Below are 27,549 nucleotides of genomic sequence, written 5' to 3'. Positions count from 1 at the left end.
AGTCAGATGCTCGAGACTTTATCTAAAACATATGTATGAATATGCAGTTGATCATATATCAACAACCCGAAAATAGTTGTGGATCATTCCATAAATAAATATCAAAGAAAACATATCCAAACACAATCAAGCACCAAGATTTCCCTCTGACGACGACCTAGTGGAATGAAAACGAAGTCGGATAATCCTATTGTGTAACCTATCATGCACCTTCTTTTTAATTTTTGAATGAGTGGGTGTTTTAGTAAATAAGTGTGGAAAAGTGAATGGTTGTGGAGAATATGGTGGATATGGATAAGTTGTAGAAAGACAGCACATTACCTGATGAGGATGTGGTTTTAGCACCGAACTCATTCATTGTGTGTGTAGGGGCTCAATTCTGAAAATGAAGGTGTCAAATAGTTTGTCCTTACGAAGTATCATTTTGCTAGGAGGATTTAAAAATTATGAAGCACGGGAGAAACAAAAGGATCGAGTGCAAACTCGAGAGATTCCTTTGAAAGGGTGGAAGGAGGGGAGTCTAGGTGGATGTTGTGCAAGTTAGTTCTTGATAGGGTGAATTGTCACCTACTCGAAGAAACTCATCGAATTCCTCATCTAGATTGGTCATATCCACATTACTATGGTAGTCCTCTACATCTTTGAGAAAGTCATCTATCCCGTCCTCATCAATAATATGTGTATCGACTAGTGTAGGAATGAAAATGTTGGAGTCTGACTTTCCAAAGGAAAGAATTTTGGGAATATGATTATCGGGAACGTGTTGTTGAAATAATCTCGGCCGAAGCTCGATCATGCTAACCTCTCCATCCATAGACGAATCGGATATCGTGTCCTTGTTTTAAAACATTGACTTCAAATGACAAGATGGCCAAAAGACATGGACATTGAACCATCCGGCAATTAATGAAGCGCATTGGCGGTTGCGGGAAAGGGCGCCCTAAAATGATGGAGACAGAGTCGTTAAGCGACTTACGTATCGAGGACTACAAAATCAGCCGGATAGTAGAAATCTGAACTTTTACCAAAGACATTTTCGACTACACCCTTAGGATACTTAATAGACCGATCGACTAATTGCAACGTAATTTTAGTGGGTTGCATCTTGTCTAGACCTATTTGTCTATACAAATAAAATGGGAGTAAGTTAACACTAGCCCCCGTGTCTAATAACGCCGTCGTCAGATAGGAATCTCCTAAGGTGCATTTATGCGATGGGGCTGACCGGGGTCCTTGTACTTAACAATTCCATTATTTTAAGATAAGGTTGGGAATTGTTCTGTTAAAAAGCGTCTTTTGGTATATTTGTCTTCGCCTAGTAGTACCAATTCCTTAAGAAACTTAGCATGATGTGGTAGCTTTTAATAGCTTCGAGGAAGGGAAGGTTTATAGTTAGATTCTTGAAAACGTCCCTAATATCCTTGTAATTTGTATCCCTAGTTAACATGGCTAATTTTTGTGGAAACGGGTGGTTTCTGTCTATATTTAGCAATGGTATCACTGGATGTTTAACCGTGGCTTTACTACGTTTCTTAGGTTGTGTTGTAACGGGTACCTCTACGGTGGTAGGCTCTTCAGTTTCTATTTGGGTATCTAGTAAAATAGCGGTGTAGGGACTCTTGGTGGGGTAACTATAGGTATAGTTACCTTGTTATCAACCACTCTGCCAGAATGGAGGGTGGTGATGGCATTTATCTCACCTACATTTTCATATTCATTACTAGTATTATCGGTTACCTCAAAGGCTGTGTTTGTTGTTTTAGGATTAGGTATTGCGTGACACGGCAACACACCTTTGGTTTTAGGCTTTATCTTGAGCCAACCGTTGGGTTAAATTATTAACGGATTGTAAGAAGTTGGTTAGGTTAGATTGAGCCATGGTTTGGAAAAGTTTTTGGCTCACTTGTATGAAGGTGTCAAAGGCGATCCGGTTGTGTGGGTGTAGTAGTCACGGGTGGTGGTGTGGAACTATTTCCGTGAATTATTTATGGGTGGATTTTGATAATTATTATTGACCGAACGATACCTCTATTAGCATTATAATTATTATAATTACCTTGACCTTGTGCTTGACCTTGTCGAGGTTGCACTTGGTTGTTATAATTATTAAAATTACCCCGACCACATCCTTGTCGTGGTGGAGCTTGGTTAAAGCCGCGTGCGTTGGCCTAACATATTGATTATTGTACCCTTGAGGTGTGACTTGTTGGTTATTTCTCCAACCGGAGTTGGGATTTTGTCTCCAAAAGGGCTTAGGTTCACTATTAATGGAACAAGCCCACTCATAGGCTATAGGGGACGATGGGAGTCGGGATGCTCGGGACTCAACAGAAACTACATGGGTTTGAATTTTCATTCATGACGGGGATAGGCTTTTGTTGTACAGAAATGGCCTCTACCTTTTAGTGAGTGATTTGATTAGAGTTTTAAGCTCGAATCGTGTTTAATTTCAAACATACCGGCCTTAACTGTTGAAGAAGAACTAGCGGAGCGGAGTAATCGTCACTACCCCCAATTATTATTTAAGCTTAGTTTGGTCCTCTAAAAATTTAGAAGCCTCGAGGCTCCTTTACTTAAGAAACTACCCCAATTCATTATGTCAAGGACTTCTTTATGGTGGTGTAGAAGTCCTTTGAAAAAGGCACGAACTAACGTGTCTTTAAGCTAAGTTATGATGTGGACACTCTATAAGGAGATCGGTGAAGCGATTCCAAGCCTCTCCAAAATGATTCATGAGGATTTTGTCGAAAGAAATGAATCTTGGAAAGCATCTCATCCGTCTTTAGGGGTAGGTAAAAATGTTCCATAAACAGCTGAGCAAGTTTAGCCCATGAGTCCACAGAATTAGGCGATTGGGCAGTTAACCAAGACGCCTCCTTATCGGCTAAGGTGAAAGGGAATACCCTTAATTTAATTTGTTCCGTACCAACCGTAGGATGGTGGAATGTTGTTAGGACTTGTTCAATCCTACGCATGTGCTGATAAGGTTCCATGAAAATGAAAAACGGGTAACAAATTAAAAATATTTGGAGGGATTCTGAAATCCCCCGCTGGGTCTGCTAGAACGATGCAAGATTTGGGGCTATCGCTCAAGGCTTTGTAGAAGTCCGAGAGAGGAGTCTCTCTTTCTTCCCCCATTATATCAGGTGGTGTGTGTGAAATAGTAGTTAGAGGTGTAGTGTGTGGTATACTAGATAGACTTGTTTGTTGCTGTTGTTGTGTATTTACGTTAGGTGTTTTTGTTCGACCAGACCTTAATCTCATGCAAGACTAAGTCGAGCTTAACTAAACATGCAACACTCCAAACAATTCTGATATACTAGTATAACCCTCTAACAGGAGATGCGAGGTGTGGAAGAAAGGAATACCTGATTGCGTCCTTGCTTCGCTTATGAATAGCGTCTTGTTTACGCTTGTTCAGTGTATAGAGCGAGTTAGAACACTGAAAAATATGAAAGATCAAAGTTTGAATCAAACCGCCGAAAATCCGAAAAATTTAACACGCGGCGTGCTTTCAAGCTCAGATAGGCGGCCTTCAAGGCCCTAGTAATTTTCAAATTACAGTGTTTTTAGCTGGTGGTCGCTCCACATGGGGCGGTCGCGCTCGTGTCGTCAGTATAGGGCGGTCGTCGCACTCAAGGAGGATGCGGCCAGATTAAATTTTACCCGGAATTTTTCAACTTAGAAATGGACAACCACAGTATGAATCAAACAAGGGTGGGTGGGTTTAATGGGACTTAAAAATGACTACTTCTACAAGGAAAACAATGCTAAAGTGCAACTAAGATGGCAGCGGCGCCATTTGATAACTGTAAAATGAATAGTTTACCTACGAAATGAACGATGAATTCAAAACGTAAGTAAACTAAAACTGGACTTTTACGAGTCTCAATTATCAAAGCTTCTACTCTCCGATCGAATTGCACTAAGTGGAGTAGGAAGTTCGTTCCACTCCTAGTTCCCTAGTATGGATTGTTTTCTAAGTCTAAGAAATCAGTCTTAAGTCAATGAGAGCTTTACTTAAATGTTATGCTTTCGATGCAATATGAAATTGATTATTTGAATTTAAACTACGAATGCTATGGAAATATGATTGTTTTTGAATCTAGATAAAGGATTAGAGGGGAATTAAATCCACCTCGACTCCAACTTAACAACCTAGCGTAGAATGTTGTATCTCAATTCTCACGTTCTTACGGCGAGAATTTCGAGTTCTAATCCCTAGTGTTCATGGCATTCCTACCGGATACTAACTAGCATGTGAGGTCGTCCACCCATTCTCATGGCGAAACACGACCTTCTAGAGTGGAATAGATTCTACAACCAATTCTATACTAAACAACTAAGTCTTCATCAAGGCTTCATCAACCCTCTAATGGAGGTTTTAGCCTTGAGTCATCAAAACATCATTTCCCATATTATTATAACTAAACATACTATCAAGATTCAAAATTTACTTAATTTAAACAATAATGAAATCTAATTTAATGACTAAAATGAAATAAGGACAGGAATTGAAATTAGATCTAGAATTGGAAATGACAAAAATCGAAATTGATAAAGAATACTACTTTATTGATCTAATCAAATTGAAGAGCAAGATTCAAAGGTTTAATCTAATACAATAATTTAAATGGAACTAAACTTAATTAAAACAATTAAATCTAGATCTAGAAGCTATTCTAATGGCTACTTTCTATATAAGCTATCTACCCTAATTCTCGACTAAATAATCTACTCTTAACAAAGAGCTAAGCTTTTGTTTTTATACATCCAGATCCAAAAATCGTGCATGGGCTTGGAGCCATGTTTTGGGCCAGAGAATCAGGCCCAAAACCCAATTCTTTAAGTCCAAAAAAGGCCTCTTCAGCTAGATTCGGCTTCAACAGACTTTTCGTCCACTTCTGCTCCTCTGATTGGGTCAAGGCTTAGATCATTGCAAAGCTCTTTTCGATCCGGTCGTTTTAACATAAGGTAGGCCCAATTCCGAGGTCTGAGTCCAAAGATATGGCATTCGGAAGTTCTGCTGACTTTTGCTCCTTTATCTCGCTAAAGTAGCACATTTCTGCACATAATGGACTTTGAAGCCTGAAATGCATAAAAACACGTAATCAGTATGAACTCTTACTTATTATTCACATAATTGGTCTAACAGTATGATTATTAAGGGGTTAAAACTACAGTTTTGGGCTCTTATCAACTACTTAGGAATTAGGTGTAGATTAGACATCCGGTCCCAAAATGAGTGAGACTGTACAAATTTGGAGTGATGATGCTCCAGAACAGTCTCACGAGAGACCCAAAATGTCTCACACGCGACTCGCTGGTGTCAGACAGATCTCCAATTTTTCCAGCTGATGTAGAATCAAGCCAGGAGCTAAAATGATATTCCAGAGATAAAATATTAGTTCAACTTCTTATGCTAGTGCAATGAGACACAGAGATGTACGCATTTCTCTAGGGATCAATACTCGACATCGTCTCAGGTTTGTCTATGAACTCGAGACGACTTAGAGTTGTAGTGATGTGGTAATATAAACTGTTAAAAACTGGTTCTTGCATGAGCATGATTAACCCTCTCCCTGTTTCTCTATCTTTGTTTATTTACATCGAAATCACCGTTAGTAATTTATATTATTTACATTTCCGTTAAATTAATTAAACCAACTTAAAAACCTAAAATCCTACTCACTAAAAGTTGTAATTCCAGTTGTGAACCTTGTCGAGCCCTAAGGTTTGGACGATCCCTTACTCAACCTATCCTACCAAACCCACGTGACTAAGGTAACTTGACTAAACGAACGGCTATACGGACTTTGGACTTTGGACTTTGGTATTCGAACTTCAGACTTCAGACTGTGGACCTCAGACTTAAGTAAAAGAATAAAAACCAAAGAAACGTACATTTAATGTTTTATCAAATGGCGTCGCTGCACGCCGAAGGACTCTAGACATTTAACGTAATAACTGGAATACATCAAACATAAACCCCCTCCCCTACCTCCTCATCTTTTTGATTTCCATTTCCTTTGCAATACTAACGTATTACGTACCTATTTGCCCTAACTTTTTCTACTAACAGATACCTGTGAACCAGATCTTGTTTATTTTTATTAGCACAGTCTAAGTATTCCATACAAACTTGAAATACTGAACTGACAAAAGAGTCTCGGACGGAGACTAAATTAGTAGCGCGCGAGACTAACCTGGAGAATCAACACTCCGATTTTCTAGTACAGACCACTTTCCTTTTCAGTACTCTGTTGGACTCTCTAGTCCTGTTTATCCAGTAAGTTCATGAGCTCAGGAGTTAGTTCGATCGTTTGTACATGGAATCGCGGGACGCCCAGTTTCAAATTCTTAAACTCCTCAAACTTTGTCGAGGATATTATTTGGTTGTTTGCTATAACCTGTTTTACCTTGCATGTTTGTGTGTTGGCATGGGAACTCTTTACATGTAAATGTGGTTTGTCATTACATCTTCACGTTAACACGATTAATATGATTCGAATATATTTAGATGTGTGCGTAATTTCAAACCACCTGCTTAGAATATTTTGTATGTGTATGTTACATCAATTCACGTACGCGGTATTCATTTGTATGAGTTCGTTCTCGACATTCCCCTAGCTCACATTTAAGTTGCACGTATCGATAGCTATAGATTATTGCATGCTTAGGACACAATTCTATTCACATAGATTTGCATATGTAGACTTCCTATGTAAAACTAGCATGTGTTAATTGTATGTTTAGATTCTATTTTGGCATCTATCGTTTTTAATTGCATGTTTCGTAATCACATCTCCATAATACAATAATTACGTAAACTAAAAATTAAAAAATATTTAAAAAAAAAAAAAACCTTTCTTCTCCGTCTTTTGCACTACTCGTGCGGCACCTCACTCCACCGCCGCACCCTTCCTCCAGCACCCACTTGTTACTGCCACCCCCCACAACCAATCCTCCACCATCTCCACCGTCTCTCTACCACCATCTCTCCACCGATCCAAAACCCGTCGTTACTGTTGTCGCACCACCGGCACCACTGTCTGCCTATCACCATCTTTCCCATTTCCCCACCGATCTCCACTGTTCTCTACCCCAAATTCCAGCACCACCTCCACCACCAAAATCCAACACCATCTCCTTCACCACTTATTGCAACACCACCATCTTCTATCAATAACCATCATTTTCCCACATCCCACCACCACCACCATATATATCTTGCACTGCCACCACCATCTCTTACCTTCGCCTCCACTATAACACCCGACCACCATCTCTGCCAAAAACAGACCATGACGACCACCTTGGACAAGCATCTCTAACTGCGTCGCCATCTATCCCCACCGCCTCTATTAGCTTTCAGCCACCTTGTCCACATTCCCACCGCCAGTACTACCCCCATAATCCAACCTCCACCATAACTTCAAATTCATTGGGTTCTTCCACCTTTAGCAGCACCACAAAACACTCTATTAACTTATGCCACCTCTTTTCTTATCTGTTTTTGCAACCAAAGACTTCACAACCAATTTCCCGCCAATAAGTTGAACTGCTGACAGTATTTGGTTTTGGATTTGTTTGTTGGACTGGTTTTGGGATTTGTATGTATTGGGTTTTGTGTGTTGTTGTTCGACGGGTTTTAGGGTATGGGATATGTATAGTTTGGGATTTGTTTGGTTTGGTTTTTGTTGACCTGATTGCGGGGTTTGGCTATGAGAAGGAACAAAGGTCTCGCCCTCTCAGTTACTTCTTCGGCGGTCTGTGTTCCACCCCCTAAGAAACGTGTCCATTGTCCTTTTCGGGATTGTCATGGATGCACCAATGGAGTGAACGGCAATGGGTTTATTATTCCCTACATTTTCACACATTTTGATAAACAACGTTTGGATTGCCAGTTAAGTATCGATAGGGTACGAGATGAAATTAAGTATGATCGTGAACTGTATTTGTCACTAGAGAACTCTTTAATGTCATTAGACAAATGGGTTTGTGGCATTTGTCTTTGCATCCATGCAATTGGGATACCGTGTCGTCATCCAGATGATACCATAGAACCGTCTGCTTTGATGGAGAGTGGAGAACCCGCATGTGTTATTGTGGGCATACCACAACCACTATCTAAGCCCAACACTACGGATCTTACACTCATAATACCCAGGGGTGATGGTGATACCCCTAATCAGCTTGGTAATGTTTCGCATCTTGATGAGACGTTTCTTAATAGTGCATTCCGTATACCTTTTCGTACTATGAAAAGTATAACACGTGCTTGTCGTTTGACTTTTTCTGGTGCACTGAAATCTGCTCTCGGGATATTACGGCTGATCCTGGTTCAGTTATGCCCTGTGTTCATCTCCTTCTTCTTCCACACTGTACTATGCAAGTTTTTCAACCACAGAATAGTCAAGAACATCGTTCTGGTACTAGAAAAAACCTTCAGCAGAAACAAATTCTCCATGCTTTGACGACATGGAATGAGCCTGGTGGGATGTTTCCTCACTTAGAGTCTGTAATAGAGCCTCCTTCAATCCAGCCACCCCAAAGATTTGTCCCCATTCACAATGTGTGTCAGTGTTTGCAGAAAATTGCTGATGGACATTTTTCTGCAGCAGTAAAAGTGTTGACTTCATCAGGCGTTGCCTCCAATACTGCGGATACCATATGTGCATTAAAAGAGAAGCACCCGATGCGACAACCACCTATAAAACCAATTGTTCCTTTTGCTGAGCCCCCTTTAGTGGTAGAGAGAGACGCCCTATTATCATGTATTAGGTCGTTTCCGAAAGGTACTTCTTGTGGCCGTGATGGTCTTCGAGCTCGATCAGGTGATATATATAGTCAATTAGATAAACAACCACATTAAACTACAAAAAAATCTTTATGTCAGCAATGTGATATGTGACAAAATACCTTAGTCGAAGTACCTACTTCTGGAGCTAGCAAACTGTTTAAGACACTTTCTCGTGACAGAAGTCTAAGAAACCACAATCCTTGTTGTGTTTCTTGAATATCCCTATCTTGTGATTTTGTATCGAACGAGAAAATCGAACCCTAATTGACTAAAGGAAAACAAAGTTGTGAGAACTTGCAAGCTATCACACTTAACTCATGAAACAATTAAATAAGATGAAGGAAAACAAAAAGAATCAATTCGTTTACAGAGCACAAGTATAATTAAAAAAAATTAGTGTTCTTACAAGCTGACCAATGTTAATACATAAAAGCCCTAACAATACTTATGAAGTACGGCGACTGATTATATCTCAGAGTGTTAACAAAATGTCTTCTTGCACTTTGTTCAAGAGCAATGGGTGGTCTCTATAGGTCTTTCAAAAGATCTCCACAGTTAAAAAACCATAATAGTCCTCATTACCCATCTCCTTGTGATAACGTACAACATAATGGTGAATGAGCTTAGTGAGATCGAACTAATCCTATTTGAATGGTCTAACTAATTCTTTAAGCACATTTGAATCATCAATATCAAATTCGAAACTCCGCCAAACACAACAGTACTAATATAGTAATTAAAACGCACATCACCTCAGCCATAAATATGATCGATCTCCTATATGTCACTATTTGAGTGAACATGTTGATAAGCACCCAAAAGTGTATTATGAAACCCCGTTGAGACATATAAATTTGGTTAACTATGTGTTTAATAATCATGAAATAAATATATTTTCATACTTTTGCAGGTATTCGCAGTAAACATGGAAATATGGTTTAAACCTGCAATAAAGCACGAGGAACGACATGTATATGAATTCTTCCAAATCCGCACAGAAGGATCAAACTTCCGAAGCTCCTACCTCTTGAACCAGGACTCCGAATGCGACAAGTGAGCTACTCAGACAATCAGGGCGATGAACTCTACGCATAGGCGGGAAGTTGTAAAATTGCCCAAAGACCGGACCGCCAATGGATCGCATTATAGACCCACTATACAGGCCCGCAAGATTGGATAAGTCATCAATCATGGAGCATGTCCAGACAAAAATGACAAATTATTGGTGCAAAGTTGACACCTTGCATGTCAGCTCTGGGGTGAACCCAATCCTGCCAGACTGTGGCTTAACCTTTATGTTATAGGGGCCTAAGGTTCAGGACGGTACCATCCCTGACCAATGTGTAATGGTCTAGTAATAATATTACCCTTAGTATATATGGTATAGCCTCAAACTGCCCCTTGATACAATCATATAGAAAACCGATCGGGGTTGGCCTGGTGGAATCCATTGCCCGCACGAACTAGGAAATGTCCGATGTTGCATATCACGACTTTCTTTGGGCACCATGCTTGGTGCTAAGGAAAAAACGAGTATATACATGTTGAGTCTTTTAACGTCAGATCCTCAAGACGAATGTGAGTCTTTTAACGTCAGATCCTCAAGACGAATCCCAACTTGTGGGAACAACGGGACGACGATGAAGTTTATCCTGCTGAGCTGGTGTCAGACAATAATATACCTTATACCGGCTCATCTCGGATAGAAGATCAAGACCTGGACAGAAAAGAGTTTGACAATTCATACACCACCCCATCCTTTTCGCCCGTCGCTTTCGAGCAAAAGTACTACTACCATTACCTATTCAAGATGGGTGAGATTTGGACCAAATAATGAGTTGGAGTTCGCGAGGAAGAGAATAGAAAAGGGAGGAGAAAGAAGGAGTTGAAATTTTTGGTACCCATTGTTTTCCAGGAGGCACGTTTGCTCGATTATCAGAAGACATTTATACTCAGTTCTGAAGTAGTGTTTTTCTGGACTATGGTTCTAGCGCTTGCAACCACACACTCTAGGGATTTTTAGCAAAGAAAATAGAAGAGGGCCCGTCTACCCAAATGGCGTACTTTCTCTGTTTAAACACATGGAAAGAAGTACACCATCGAATCTATTAGTCTATATAGACTGGGTCATTGAGAAGAGTCTCTTCGACATCTGGAGAGCGCAACTCATGATAATGTTTAAGGCGTTGGCTATTTACTTGAAATTCGCTGTCATCATTTACGTTTTTCAAAGAAATTGCCCCATAAGGGGTGAAAACAGAGACGGTGAAAGGACCAGACCATCGAGTCTTTAATTTTCCTGGAAAAATGTGTAATCTTGATTTGTACAACAAAACTTTTTGACCCACTTTGAATTTTTTTCTCAATATGTGCTTGTCATGCACTCTTTTCATGTTGGCTTTATAGGATTTCGAGAGATCATAGGCATCACTCCGAATTTCCTCAAGCTCATTTAACTACAATTTTCTCTTCGCGCCTGCCGCGTTAGTATTATAATTGAGGCTTTTGATAGCCCATAGAGCACGGTGCTCAAGTTCAACCGGCAGATGACAAGGTTTTCCAAAAATGAGGCGATAAAGAGACATCCCTATAAGTGTCTTAAAATCTGTTCTGTATGCCCACAAGGCATCAGATAATCGTAGAAACCAGTCTTTTCTAGATGGATTGACAGTTTTTTCCAAAATGGATTTGATCTCTCTATTAGAGACTTCTACTTGACCACTGGTTTGAGGATGATACGGAGTTGCCACTTTGTGCGTGACTCCATATTTCTTTACTAATTATTTAAAAATTTTATTGCAGAAATGTTTTCCCCCATCACTAATTATAGCTTTTGGAACACCAAATCGAGAGAAAATATTTTCTTTTACGAACAAAACGACTATTTTATGATCGTTAGCACGACATGCCAATGCCTCAATCCATTTTGATACATAGTCAACTGCTACTAGAATGTATAGGAAGCCATGTGAATTTGGAAATGGACCCATGAAGTCGATGCCCCATATATCAAAGATTTCTTCAATTAAAATTGGATTTAAGGGCATCATATTTTGTTGAGTAATGCGTCCTAGCTGCTGGCAGCGATTGCATTCTTTGCAATGCTCATGTGCATCTCTAAACAGAGTTGGCCAATAGAATGCACATTGTAGGACCTTGGCTGCAGTTTTCTTACCACTAAAATGACCACCACAAGATTGTTCATGACAGAAGGATAACACATCATTGTGTTCCCAATCAGGGATGCAACGGCGGATTAGTTGGTCTGAACAATACTTGAAGAGGTAGGGATCATCCCAGAAATAAAATTTCACAGTGGCGAAAAACTTTTTCCGGTCATTAAGAGACCAAGATGAAGGGACTTCTTCGGTAACTAAGTAATTTACTATGTCAGCGTACCAAGGGGATGAAAAAATAGAGTACAAGTGTTCATCTGGAAAGGAATCACAGATAGGTTCGGTATTAGTATCAACATCACTGACAAGTCGTGATAAATGGTCTGCAACCACATTTTCGCAACCTTTTTTATCTCTAATTTCTAGAGTAAACTCTTGCAAAAGGAGAATCCATCGGATCAACCTTTGTTTTGCATCTTTTTTCGCTAATAGATAACAAAGTGCCGCATGGTCAGTGTAGACAATAGTTGGAGAGCCCACTAGGTAAGGACGAAACCTATCCAAAGCATATACAACGGCGAGAAACTCTTTCTCAGTGGTGGTATCGTTACGTTGAGCTTCATTAAGGGTTTTACTCGCATAGTAAATGACAACTGGCTTATCTTCTCGGCGTTGCCCTAGTACAGCTCCAATAGCATAGTTGCTCGAGTCACATATTAATTCAAAAGGTTTAGACCAATCAGGTGGTTAAATTATGGGAACGGTAGTTAATGCGGTTTTTAAAATTTCAAACGCTTGTTTGCAATTGAAACTGAAATAAAAAACGACATCTTTAAGCAGGAGATTGGTTAAAGGTCGAGCAACCTTTGAGAAATCTTGAATAAATTTCCTATAGAAACCTGCGTGTCCTAAAAATGTGCGAATGCCTCAAACTGATTTTGGTATAGGAAGTGAAGCAATTTTTTCTATCTTAGCTTTGTCGACTTCGATTCTGTCCTTTGAAACGATATGTCCTAAAACTATTCCTTTTGTAACCATGAAATGATATTTTTCCCAATTAAGAATAAGGTTTTTCTCTTCACAACTTGTAAAGACTTTTTCAAGATTTGATAGACAACTATCGAAAGAATCTCCATATATGGAGAAGTCGTCCATGAACACTTCCATAAAACGTTCAACCATATCACTGAAAATGTGAAGCATGCAGCGTTGGAAAGTACCCGGTGCGTTGCAAATGCCGAAAGGCATTCAGTTATATACAAATGTACCAAATGGACAGGTGAACGTGGTCTTGTCTTGATCAGCAGGGTCTATGACTATCTGAAAATAACCTGAATAACCATCAAGAAAATAGTAATATGCATGACCAGCTAAACGTTCGAGCATATGATCGATGAATGGGAGTGGAAAGTGATCCTTACGAGTGACGACATTAAGTTTGCGATAGTCAATGCATATTCGCCATTTCACTGGAATATGAGCGGAAATGCATTCATCTTTATCATTTTTCACAACTGTAATGCTAGATTTCTTGGGAACAACGTGTATTGGACTCACCCAAACACTATCAGAGATAGGGTAAATAATACCCGCATCGAGTAATTTTAAAACTTTGTCTCGTACCACATCTTTCATGGTAGGGTTTAGTCGACGCTGCGGTTCACGCGACGTCTTAGCATTTTCTTCAAGGTGTATGCGATGGGTGCACACAGAGGGTGCAATGCCTTTAATGTCAGCGAGGGACCATCCAATAGCAGAACGATGTTGTTGAATGACATTAATTAAACGAGCTTCATGATCGTCAGTTAATTGTGAAGAAATGATAACTGGGTGACGACCATTTGGATCAAGATGTACGTATTTTAATTCTGAAGGAAGAGGTTTTAAATCAGGGGTGGGCGGAGTGGGTATTAAAGATTCTTGAGGAAAGTCATCATCTATGCAGTAAACAGATTGATGTTCATCTAAGTTACTGGACATCACAGTCGTAGGGTCAAATAATGGTATTGACTCTAATAACTCATTTACTTCTTGTGTATAATCATCGTCCTCAAACTCGGATTCGCTAAAGGAAATAAATTGGTACACTTCATCTTCTGGAAACGAGTTTGTTAAATACTCTTGCGGAATGCTGTCAACCCTGTTCACCTCACCATCAATGTCAGGCTCTGGAATTTGTTTCATCAATTTGAACACATTTACCTCTATTGATAGATTTCCGAAGGACATGGTCATTGAACCATCCCTACAGTTAATAAGAGGATTAGCAGTTGCTAGGAACGGACGTCCTAAGATGATAGGAATGGAATCACATGCAACTTCTGTATCCAAAATAACAAAGTCTACGGGATAGAAGAAGTCTTGGACTTTTACGAGGACGTTTTCCACAATTCCTTTTGGATACTTTATGGAACGATCGGCTAACTGTAGAGTCATGGTGTTAGGTTTGAGCTCATGAAGACCTAGTTGTTTAAATAAGTAATATGGAAGTAAGTTCACACTAGCTCCTAGGTCTAGTAGCGCAGTAGCCGTATATTTGTCACCTAAGGTGCATGGAACCGTTGGTCTACCAGGGTCTTTGTATTTGACTATACCATTGTGCTCTGTGATGGATGGAAACTGTTCAGTGAGGAACACTTTTTGAGGAACATTAGTTCTCCTTTTTGTGGTGCACATATCTTTCAGAAATTTTGCATGTTTTTGTAATAGTTTTAAGGCATCGAGAAAAGGCAAGTTGATCGTCAAATTTTTAAAAGTCTCTCGAATTTCAACAAAATTCTCATCAGGTTTATTCTTTGCCAAGTGTGCAGGAAACGGTGCCTTAGGACGGAATTTGGAAAAGGGGTCTTCTTGCTTATTTCCTAAATTCTGAGATGTTGACTTTATTTGAACTGGTGAATCGTCTGTAGGTTCATTATTAGAACTAGGTTCATTGGAACCTTCGGATTCCTTTGGTTGATCATCTGGCATACGTATTTGATTGTCTACCGTTTTTACAGATCGTAGAGTAGTGATTGCATGCACCTCACCTTGATTGGAGGTGCTTGTACCAGGTGCATTAGTAAGTTCAAAGGCTGTGTTTGCTGGTTTAGGGTTTGGAACTGCTTGTCCAGGAAACACGCCTTTCCTCGACTCTTTTCTTGCTTGAATTGTTGAAGTGATTGTTGGATAGACGCGTTAAAATTTGAAACCTGTTGGTTCATGTAAGCTAAGAAAGTCTCGCTTTGTCCTATCCAAACGGGTTCTTGCAGGTTGTGCAACAGTAGTAGTTCACGATTATTGCTGAGAAGTTGTTGATTATATTTGGGATCTGGATTAGCTGGAACAAGGCTGCGGTTGGTTTGATAGTTAGCATTAGAATTATTTTGAAATGGACCTTGTTGGTATTGTTGATTATTTCCTTGACAGTATGGAATAAAATTGTTGGTAGGTCGAATAGGTGAATTAGCGAAACCTGGAGGAGCCCCCATTTGTTGGTTATTTTGGCGCCAAGTGAAATTCGGATGTTGTCTCCATGGTGCATTGGGAATGTTGAATGCACATGCCTCCTCCGATTGTTGAGTAGGGGAAGCATATAACAAGGGACAATATGCATCAGGATGGTCAGAACTAAGACAAAGGACACATGGGCCGGTGTCAACGTTCATGACTGGTTTTGGTAGTTGATCGTTTACTTGAACTGCAAGGGCATCTACTTTTTAGTTAGGGATTCTACCAAATTTTTTATTTCGGGATCGGGTTTTACCTAAAAAATAGATGTGGCCTTTGTAACATTATCCTTTGATGACCTAGACGACTCAGTGTTACCCCAGTGTGTACCTTTTTTCGCTTGTTTTTCAAGAAAAGTATAAGCTTCAGTAGCTCCTTTGTCCATGAAGCAACCGACGTTCATTATATCAAGAGTTTCTTTTTGATGATCAAAAAGACCATTAAAGAATGAACGAACAAGGACAACTTTATCCAGATGGTGTAAAACTGAAGCATGAAAGCTTGAACTAGTTTATTCCATGTATCTATGGATTGTGGCTGTTGTCCTGCCAGCCAAATTGACGTTTTTTCGCTAAAGTAAATGGAAACAGTCAAAGCAAGAGTTGTTCCTTAGAGACTGCTAGATGGTGAAATGTTGTTGCCACTTGTTGAAACCTACGAAGATGATTGTAAGGTTTTTCATGCTTCAAACCATGATATATAGGTAACAAACTGAAAACGTTTGGTGGGATACGAAAATCACCGACAATGTCCTCAAGTTTGATGCAGGAAGAAGGTCCTTCCTGTAATCTAGTATAGAAGTCCAAGAGGGGCTTCTCTGTTGGTGGAGGATCGTCGGCCATAATGACAGAAGTTGATGGTGACGAAGGATTGTGATGAAGGTAATTAGCAAAAGAAGAACAATTTTTAGGTGAAAACTTACGCAATTGCTTATCGTATTTTTTTCGACGATAGGTATGTTCAATTTCTTTAGTGGAACCAGACCTTAATCTCATGCAAGCCTAAAATTAGATCTAACTTACAGAAGGAATTTAGTAGGACTCGAATTTTATTATTATCTTAAGCATTAGAGTTGAAGAACATATGCCTAAGCCGCTGCTAATGTAGCAGTGAAGCTAGGAATATGTGTGCATAAACCAACAACAAGGTCACAAGAGAGATATGAGGGAGGCTTTCCGTGCAAGCATGGTTCTAATTAAGTAACCTCAATCTTTCAAGTTTCCTAGACACCATTCAAATATGATTAAGATTTATGGAATTAAAATTTATGCAAAGGCGGTATTAATTTTAATTTAATTTGTTTTTAATTATTAATTATTAATTTTTAATTTTTTTTTTTTTAAGATTTATGCAAGGGTTAAAATACAAACATGCAAATACGATGTACTCATACAATACTATGTATGGTAGCATGTGAAGATACTCTACTCATACGTATAGCTATACGAATAGGCAAGCTTGTGTCATCGATAAATACTTCCATACGTACAGGCAAATATACATCAGTAAAACGTATATGTACGCTAATTTGTAAATCGATATTACGTAAACGTATATCAACAGTAACAGGCAAATTTGAATCAATCATATGTATCTAAATACATTAGCAAGTGAATATAGTATACATACGCAGATAAATACGACAAAACTAAACATGCAAAGTATTATACATAAACTAAAATATGACTCTTGTATTGCATAATAATTCGATTTCGACAATACTCATTGAGATTGCGAGTGTCATATAGAGAGAAGCTTTACCCCGTAGGGTTTAGAAACAACTTACCCAACTCAGATTTTAACCCTCGTTGGAATGTTCTCCTCTTTCTTGACAAAATCGACTTATTAAACAACACCATTTTCTAAAATGATGATTTTGGAGTGGAAAACAGTTGATTTTGACCTCGAAAGCTCGGTGGAGACATCGTGCATGCCGTCGAGATCTTTCCGAATTGAGCTCACACGCGTGATTCAGAGAACCGTAGCCAAAGTTATGGCCAAAATACCAAAACACATCCTAATTACTATGCATAACTCCTAAGTTATAGATGCTAATATGCAAATAATCACTCATTCGGTAATATATATGCTAAACATGTGACTTAGATATATATATATATATATATAGATAACCATGCAAAACAGTTCCATTTGTATGTATATATACATTAATATGTAATTCATGACCAGTTAACAGCATATATATATTCACAGGCGTATTCACATGATTCATGCATATTACTAACCTAATTCGCAAAATATAGTCCATTAACTACAACATAATAACTACATACATGTGAAGCATGCAAAAATATTTAAAATTTGGAACCTGCAAGCTTCCCGAAAGTCCACCAAATAAAATAAACGTGCACAACAGACCAAATATTTCACAGTAAGCTTAGTGATTGTTGTAGCCTAGTTTCCAGGTCCTAGCATTTGGAACCTGTCAGTTCAACCAAAACCGGAATGTTTATCAGTAGCAAAAATGCGGGAAATTTAAAAAAAATGGAGAAAACATAAGAAAAAGAAATTTATGAAAGGATGAGCGTGGGGGGTTTCCCCTTGGAGCAATTCCAGTTTGCAAGCACAAGTCCTTGGGTCTTTAGAATGGCAGCGGCGCCATTTTGATTGGATGAGTCATCAATCATGGAGCATGTCAAGACAAAAATGACAAATTATTAGTGCAAAGTTGACACCTTGCATGTAATTAATTAGATTAGGTGTTAATAGTGAAAAAAAAGCAAGGTGTCACTTTGTTTTAATGTGGTGGATAAAAATGAAGTAAATGTGGTTTGATGTTTCACATGGGAGGAAATGAGATGTCTCTCAAATGAAGAAGAAAACAAAACAAAGGGGGGACACTCCATTTACTCCCTTGACTTCTTTTCCTTACCTTGTATTATTTTAGTTCCTTAGTCATTCTTATTATTTAGTTTTTAGTTTTGTAAGAAAAAGCTTGTAATAGTTTTAATGGAGGAAACCTTGGTTTTCTTCTAGGAAATAAATAAAAAGCAAGTGAGTTTAGTTAGTTTTTCTTCTTCCTCTTTCTCTCTCTTTTGTTTTTCTAACTTGTAATTTATCATCCCAAGGATCATGAGCTAACTTCCCTTTTGGGGAGTTAATCCATCTCATGTGAGGGAGAATATTTGTTGTTGGCTTGGTAGGTTGTTAGGAAGAACAACTAGACCTACATCCTATCCCAAAATAATAGATGGTGTAGTGTCTAGTTAGGAATCAAAGTAATGAGCTTAGAGATAAGTCACTGCTTGGTTCCACTTGCTAGCATGTATGAACTCTTTAATGAGCCATACATGTTAGGGATCAAGTTTTCTTCCATTAGGGCTTGTCTATGAGTCTAGGAAGAATCAAATGAACCTTTCCAAATTAACAACTAAATGTTATTTTTACATGAGGAGGATTAGCTCTCCACCTTTTCTTTAGTAAATTGTATTTTGTATTAATTGCATGATTTCAAATCTTAATGTTTTTTCTTTAATGTTTGTATAGGAAAGAAACCTAGCATTAGTAGTAAACTTACTCACTAGTTCCCTAAGAGTAACAACCAATTTGTAGTTGTCCTAGACTTTAGGTTGGTTCGAATCCTTATTCCAACTTTACAAAACGAAGATCGTGAGTAAGGAACTTTGAATTCGCTTTTGCACCAAATCAGAGAATCAATCTTTAAACGTAGTAAAAAGCTAATATCACATGTAATTTATACACTTACAAGATATTCATTTTCGGTTGTTGTCGATGGTTCACTAGATCATCAGAATTTGATTCCACCAACAATGGTGCCCAATAAAACTCAATAAATGCATTATACTCTTACATTAACTGCATAACAAATCAGTTAAGCACTTACGAGATGGAAATTATTGCATGTACATGAACTTAAGGGATGAACAATGATCTAACAAATGGTATCATTCTTTAAGCATTATAGAGCATTGGTGCCTTTCTTTCGGTAAGAATGATACATGGCTTACCGTGGCCTTAAAGGTGATCAAAGAGCCATTGTTGTGCATGGACTTGAGTGCAGGGGGGATTACAGATTCCACGAGACAAACCATTGATACCCACTGACCCCTGTTAAGGGAATCACTAACGAAAACAAGCATTTTCCCCAAAGCTTCTCCAGTAATGCTGTGGCATCGAACCTTATTAACAGGAAACATTCTACAAACTCAAAGAACATTAACTTTGGAACAAATTAAAGCATCAACTCAATGAATGAATTATCATACTTTTTAGTAGATTGAATTTCATTTACAAAATGATATGATATTCACAATACATTAACGACGTCTAACGTATATATTGATAGTTATATATTTTCACTCAAAATCTTAGCAGCAAACAAGATTTGCAACCTCTCCTCTCAAGTCTTCCACCATATAAGTACTTTCAAATTTCAACTATATATATTTCCAATCACGAACTTAAAAAATGAGTTGGCATGCCGAATAAATCATAATGTAACAAACAACTCCACAAATGTTTGATTCGACTAGTACAGAAAGAGAGAATTGAACAAATAACTAACTTTGGAAGGTCACAATGGTTAGGTTGCCACCTCAAATTGTGATAACTCAAATCCTTTCTCCCAAACTTCTCACAAGCTAGCTGATCAGACATGTAAGTGCACTGCTTCTCGGAATATAACGGATAAGACACATTGCAATTACTAGACAACATCGACTCTTCTTCCAAAATTCTTCCATTCTTCTTGGTGATACAAACAATAGCAAAGACTAGGCCAACAACAAGAATGGGTATAAGGGCATGGAATAAACTCCTAAGTCCCCATGTCCTAATCACAACCATGTAGTGTTTCTTTGCCATACAATATGTTTACTGGCTATGTTATTGCATAGAGTACTTCTCTGAGTTTATGTTTCTCTCAAGACATAACCTAGCTTGTAATTTTAAGTGAAGTTGCCAAGTTGGTGATCATCATTCTTCAAGAAATTTAGAAACATGTGGGGGCAAGAGCAGGTGTATACAACTATCAAATATGATTAAACAATCAGTAAAATATACTTCATACACTTAATTAGGTCCGGAAGAGGGCATTGTTCTCTTATAACTAATGCAAAGTCCCAAATACCCTTGTCTTTCCAACTCTTCCATGAAATCATACATAACATTACTAATAAACAATTTAGTCAAACACTTTATAGACAGATTACAAACCCAAAATAGGGAGATAACATCACCCAAACAACACATTATTTCCAGTTAAGCAAATTAAGGAATTAAGAAGAAGACAACTTATAGAGGATGCAATCTAAGTTTCAGATTAGTAGAACTACAATAAATTTTTCCAAACTAAGAAATAGAATGACACTTTCAAATTTAATTGCCAAGGAGACATATGAGGATTTCTCAAAAGAGAGGTAATTTGACGATAATCAGGGAATACCCACCATGAGCTTTGAATTAAAAATGAGAAATTTAATTTATAAATTTTGAAATCGCAATAAAAAGAAACACATAAAAAATTTCGAACTAAAAGCCAGAAATTCTTACAAAATCAATTGAAAATGGAGATTTTTTGAAAGTGACCAAAATTGCAACAGAGACAGAACAACCTTGTCCAAAATGATGAACGTGAGTGGGAGAAATCTAGGATGGAGCAGAAACCCTAAGTGACGATTGAAAAGAGGGAATTTTAGTTGTTTTTTTGTCTATTTTCGTTTTTTCTCTTTTTATTATTTTCTCAAGCAAGTGATTTTGGAGACACTTTATCCACGGTAGGTGTAATTTTTGGAAAAACATAAACCACCAATTTTCAGGAAACAGTGGGGAATAAGAATATCTTAAAACAAAATGGACGATATTTGGTAGTAACGTGGCATATGCGATATTATATACCACTGTATCATGTAAACAATGGTATTTTTTTTTTGAAAAAACTAGGGGCTCAGTCCCCAAACTTTTTATATATCAGGATCTCAAGTACATAATACCTTCTTTATCCCTCATGGTCAATACATGCATTTTTCGATCCATAGGGGGAATAAAGAGCAAAATATCATTACACACTTCTCTCTTCGATTTCGCTAGGTAATCAGCTACTTAGTTACTCTCCTGGAAGATATGGACAAATGACAAGTGATCAAACTCCATACTCACAGCTTGGATATGTGCTACCAAGTTCCTACAGTACCACGGTGGTTTTCCTTTTTTAGTTAAGATCTGGACCGCCTGCATGGAATCCGATTGCACTTGAAGTTGTTTGATTCTCAGCTGTATCGTGCCTTCCAGCCCTTTAAGGACCACGAGAAGCTCCTGAAAGATAACCGATAATCTCTTAGAACTTCCACTGTACGCCATTATCACTTCCCCATAGTTGTCCCGCAAGACTCCTCCATAGCCTGCCACCCCCTCTTGCACCGACCTATAAGTGTTCAGGACCACTGTGTCCACCTCCGGCTTTTCCCATTTCACCCACTTTTCCTCCTTGTGTATAACTTTTACCCCGATTCCCAACTTTGCCAATAACACTTTAGTTCCCACTTCTTCCTGGACAGATTCCAGCATTTTTCCCATGTAGATCTTCATACTATTAAGGACCTTTTGGCTTACCTCATCTGCTGCTTTAAAACAATTTTTCTTCAACCTCCAGTTTCGCTCAGTCCATATAGCCTGCACTGCTGCACATGTAAAGGCTCTAATCACTTCTGACACCATGGTATTCGCTCTGCTTAATCGCATTAAGTAGTACCATTCATCATGGGATGCTCTCACAGTGGCTGGTAGTCCCATCACCTTCTTGAACTCTTCCCAGACTAACTTAGAGTAGGAACAATCGAAAAACAGATGGTTCGAACTTTCCTCATGGTTTCCACACAAACAACACTTTGTAGAACTGATAATCTTCTTCGCCACCAGTCGATTCTGTGTTGGAAGGGCTCCGGAGAACAATTGCCAAACTGTGAATGAGTGCTTTGGGACTGAGTACTTCCCCCATACTATCTTGAACCATTTGACTTTACTCCTCACATTCGTTAGGACAGAGTATGCTGATGATGTAGAGAAATCTCCTGAGCTGTTAGATGTCCATGTAACCTGGTCTTCTGTGATGTAGGCATTAATCTCCGTGTTCATAATCCTTTCCTTTACCTCACACTCCTGAAGATTAGTGATTACCCTTGACCAGCCCCCATCAGCTATCACTTCTGACACCTTGGCATCTTCTGGGACTACATTTGCTAGAAGAGCTCTGGCTTGACTGTTCAGAATAAGAGGGCCTGAACACCATGGGTCATGCCAGAAGCTGGTACCATTTCCATTCGCAATACAGTATCTGATAAACTTCCATGATATCTCTCTATGTTTCATTATGCCCCTCCACACCCATGAACAGTCCCTCGGAGTTTTCATGGTCCAAAAATGTTTTTGCTTGATGTGATGTTGCCATGCCCATTTGACCCATAGACTCTCTGATCTCTGTGCAAGTTTAAAAACCAGTCCACAATAGGCCTATCCCTCCGTGTTCTTTATCTAGTCTGAGAGTCGCACTACTTGCATGGTGCATCTTTTTTTCCATGCTTGGCCCAGCCCATATAAACCTGTTACATAATTTTGCCACCTTGTCTATCACATTCTTAGGAAGGATGAAAATTTGAGCCCAGTAGGTTTGAAAAGAAGATAAGATTGATTTCACCAATTGCACTCTCCCGGCTCTGTTGAGGTCCTTCTTCTTCCAGTTAGATATTCTAGCCGAAATCTTCTCTATTAGTGGCAAACATTCTCTTATGCCAAGTCTCATTGCAGTGAGAGGGAGACCTAAGTAAGTGATAGGTGGAGCGACCACTGAGATATTCAGAACTGCTGCCAACTCTAACCCTTCTGTTTCGTTCATACTGCCTGTGAGAAGAGTTGTCTTATCATTGCTGAAATGAAGCCCTGTTGCATCAGAGAAAATGTTCAAAGTATCCCGTATGGCCTTCATAGATTCCATATTGCCTTTACAGAAGAGTAGCACATCATCTGCAAAACAGAGGTGTGATATCTCTAACTTCCTGCACTTTGAATGAGCACTAATTCTGTTCATTTGTAAATCTTGATGGAGGAGTTCACTCAAGATTTCCATGACAAGAACAAACAAATACGGAGAAACTAGATCACCCTGTCGCAATCCTCTTTTTCCTTCAAAGTAACCTTCCGGCTTCCCATTCACCATAACTGAATATGTAGGAGTTTCATAACACATTTTTACCCACTCTATGAACAAATTTGGAAACTTGAATCGGCACAATATGGCTTCAAGAGCTTGCCAAGAAACAGAGTCGTATGCCTTTTTTATATCTAGCTTGATTGCACATCGCTTCTGGCCATGCTTTCTCGAATACCCTCTTAAAAGCTCATGAGCTAAGAGAAGATTATCTTGTATAGACCTCCCCGGTATGAAAGCTGATTGGGAGCTAGAGATTAGCCCAAAAATGCAAGTCTTCATCCTGTTGGTAATAACTTTCGCCACACATTTATATATGATGTTGCAGCAAGCTATGGGTCGAAATGAGCCAACTGAAGATGCATTTTTCATCTTTGGATTGAGGCAAAGAAAGGTGGCATTTCTGCCTCCGAGTATTTTCCTGTACATGAATATATACTGGATAGCTATGGTAAACTCTGCTCCAATAACATCCCAACTTTCTTTGAAAAAACAGGCATTATAGCCGTCTGGGCCTGGTGATTTATTGTCCTCCATATCGAACAAAGCCTCTTTGATCTCTACTGCTGAAATAGGGGAGCATAGAGAGGTGCCTGTATTCTGGTTGATCTCCTTTACTTTAAGATTGTTTAGAAACCCAAATACAATAATAAGCTTGGAGGGGCACTCCCAACACTCGAATAAAACCGGAGATAGGCAGTTTTGCTACTTGGTCCTTCCCCTCTCTTTTTGTGCCTTGGGCATCTTCTATAGCCCCTACTAAGTTTCGAGATTTTTTCTCCTTTAGAGCATTGAAAAAATAAGCGCTACACTTATCGCCGAAGCATAACCAGTCAATATCCATTTTATGATAAATGTCTGCTTCCTCCATTTTAATCAATCTACATAGCTTAGCACGCAGCTCGAACTCTTGAACACTAAGGGTACAGTCCAAAGGGTTCCGATGTAATAATTCTTGCACTGACTGGAGCTGCGTTCTTGCTTCTTCAACCATCCTCTGAATATCATTGCTCAAAGATCTTGCCTAACCTTTCAATACTGCCTTTAAACGTTTCAGTTTCCTTGTCAACATGTATGGTGGGCTACCATGTTCTGGTATATCCCAACTCTCCTTTAACGAAGCCTGGAAGTCTTTATGAAGCAACCAAACATTACAAAACCTGAACGGGGGATGACTTCTTTCAGAACTCAGGAACGACATAACCAGGGGGCAGTGGTCGGATAGTCCTTGGCTTAAAATTTCCACATTTGTAGCCAAGTTTTGAGCTGACCAGGCAGCATTGACTAAGCATCTATCTAGCTTTGACCATTTTCTTATGTTAGCTCCTCCGCTATTCCAAGTATAGAAACAACCTGACGCATTGTGATCAAATAAACCTGCTACATTCAAGCAACTAGCAAACGGCTGCGTTTCTCTCAGATGTACAGCTCTGTCACCTATTCTTTCATGGGAGAATAGCACATTGTTGAAGTCCCCCATTACACACCAAGGCCCATGGATACTTGCACTTAAGGCCTTAAGCTCCTCCCACAAAATCTGCCTATCTTGGTACTTATTGCTCGCATACACGATAGTTAACAAAAAACTGAAACCAAACTGCAAGCTGGAAGCCTTACAGTGCACAAATTGTCCCCCTTCCACCTCCTTTTGAATCGCCAAAATACTTGGATCCCAACAGATCCATATGCGACCATACTCATCACTTGTGTAGTTGTGTTCCAATTCCCATCGAGGACACACTAAACTCTTAGTGTTCACCATTTTCTCCATTCGAACTTTTGTTTCCAAGAGTCCCACACAACTTATTTTATTCTCTATAATAAACTTACTCAACTGCTTTGCTTTCATGCGATGCGTTTATTCCCCTAACATTCCAACTACTAACTCTAATCATTGGGATAGATTATCGGCCTTTCTTCTTACTACTCCCTTTGTTCTTCCCCCTTCCTCTCTTACCTGACTGAGGCTGCATCTGTTGCGCTTCCTTTTGCTTTTGAGCTCTTGTTGGCACTACAGTCCTCTCCACTTCTACTGATTCTATTCTTGGCGTAACCACTTTATCCCCAAACAACTCTGGCTCAGCATCGAAAATATCATCATCTTCTAGATCTGCTAGTTCCTCGAAGATGTTTCTCTCTGCATAGAATAATTCTGCTTCAGGGAGTAGCCCTCTCGTTTGTTGTATAGGAGTTAGCGAAGCTCCTTTGGCCTAGTCCTCAGAAGTAGGATCGCCGAAGCTACTCACTACACATTCTAAGGGCCCTAAGTTGATATTACTGAGTGCTAGACTCTCATTCTGACTCTGATGGGCCTGCTGACCATTTTCATCCACAATGCATATGCTCATATCTCCATTATCATTATTCCCATTCACCAACCTTTGTTCAGAAATTCTACTAGCAACTGCTAGAGCCTCTGTTCCTTCCTGTTCAGTTTCGGATACATTACCCTCTTGGCTTAGATTTCCTCCTCTATTACTGTCAGTTGTTGTTGCAGCATCGCCGTTTCGCTGAACTGCCCTTTGTCGCCATACTCTTGTCGTTTTACCATTACATTGCTCTACCCCATGCCCAAACTTGTTGCAATTTGTACAAGACTTCGGTTTCCATGGATATTCCAAATGAGTAACAACCTCCCGGTTCCCAGCCTTCACTGTTATAGCTTCTTTATATTCATAGTTCACAGGGAACTCAATACAAAATCTCGCGTAGGATAATCTTTTCCGTTTCGCTGTTGCGTCGTCCATAAACATAGGCGTGCCTCCCACTAAGCTCGCAAGGTACGAGATTCCATCAAACGTCCACATTTCTTTTTGTACATCCAACAGCTTGACCCATAGAGGGATCGATGCTGCCTTGTTTTTGTAGTTATCCACCTCGACTGTCCATGGCTTTACTACAAACACTCGGCCCGCAATAAAGATCGGACCTTCATCCAACACCATTTGGCGATCTTCCGAGCTCGTAAAACTCATGTAAAAGAGTTCCTTTGTCGTGGTGGTGATATCAAACGAACCTTTCGGTTTCCATTTTTCTCCAAAAATCCTTTCTGAAAAGGACAATCTTTTGTCCGGAAATACCCCACCGGTAATCATCCCATTCCTTTATACCTTGTTCCAATAAATCTGAAGGAACGAGCCACACCATCCACAAAGATGGGAGAGAACGATTTAAAGGCCAATCGTAGACTCGGCGACCCAGCCCCCTCGAACAACAATGAGCTCCAAGAGGAGCCCGCGAGTATCCGCAGCCCTGTTTGGGCTGCTTGAAGAGGCCATAAACTAGTTTCAGAACAGCGACACGTTTGAAGCAGAAGAACCCAGATACCTCCTTTGTTCCTCTGTGAACTCAATCTATAAGTAGAAGAGGATTTTACCAACAGAGGATGAAGCACCTTTAAACAGCCACTAATAAACTCCCTCAGAAGACAGAGGAGGATTTTACTATTAGTGGAAGGAACGAGGGAAAGAAAACTAGATAAGAACCTACTAAGGAAAAAGTTTTTTCTAGTTTAGGTAAAAATGGAGGCACCTGATCAAGACAGCTAACCTATGTTATGTTACTACCAATCGCCCTATACATGGTACCCATTGAAGTATACACGTCAGAGTTAGCTCAACTAAACAGTGGTATTTGCTTGTACATAGATTTGAAAAGTGAAACGTACCGTGGTAAATGACTATAACCCACTGTTATTGTAAATACAATGGTATATACCATTTGACCAACCGTGGGTAATGACCTATTTTGTAGTAGTGTCAGCACTTGTTAGATGCCTTGAGTGGTGTTGAAGTAGCTATATCTTCTGACTTGCTAGATACATTGACCCCTGTGGTGAATCTTTGGTTACAGGGACGATGTCCACAGCCAAGAGCGCAGTTCATTGTGAGTGCTCTGCTTACTCCACTTCTTAAGCTGGATAATAGTATTCGTCCTATAGTTGTGGGCATGGTTTGGCA

This window comes from Coptis chinensis, chromosome 5 (assembly GCF_015680905.1).
Source record: "Coptis chinensis isolate HL-2020 chromosome 5, ASM1568090v1, whole genome shotgun sequence".
Lineage (NCBI taxonomy): Eukaryota > Viridiplantae > Streptophyta > Magnoliopsida > Ranunculales > Ranunculaceae > Coptis > Coptis chinensis.
Note: the sequence above shows the minus strand (reverse complement) of the source record.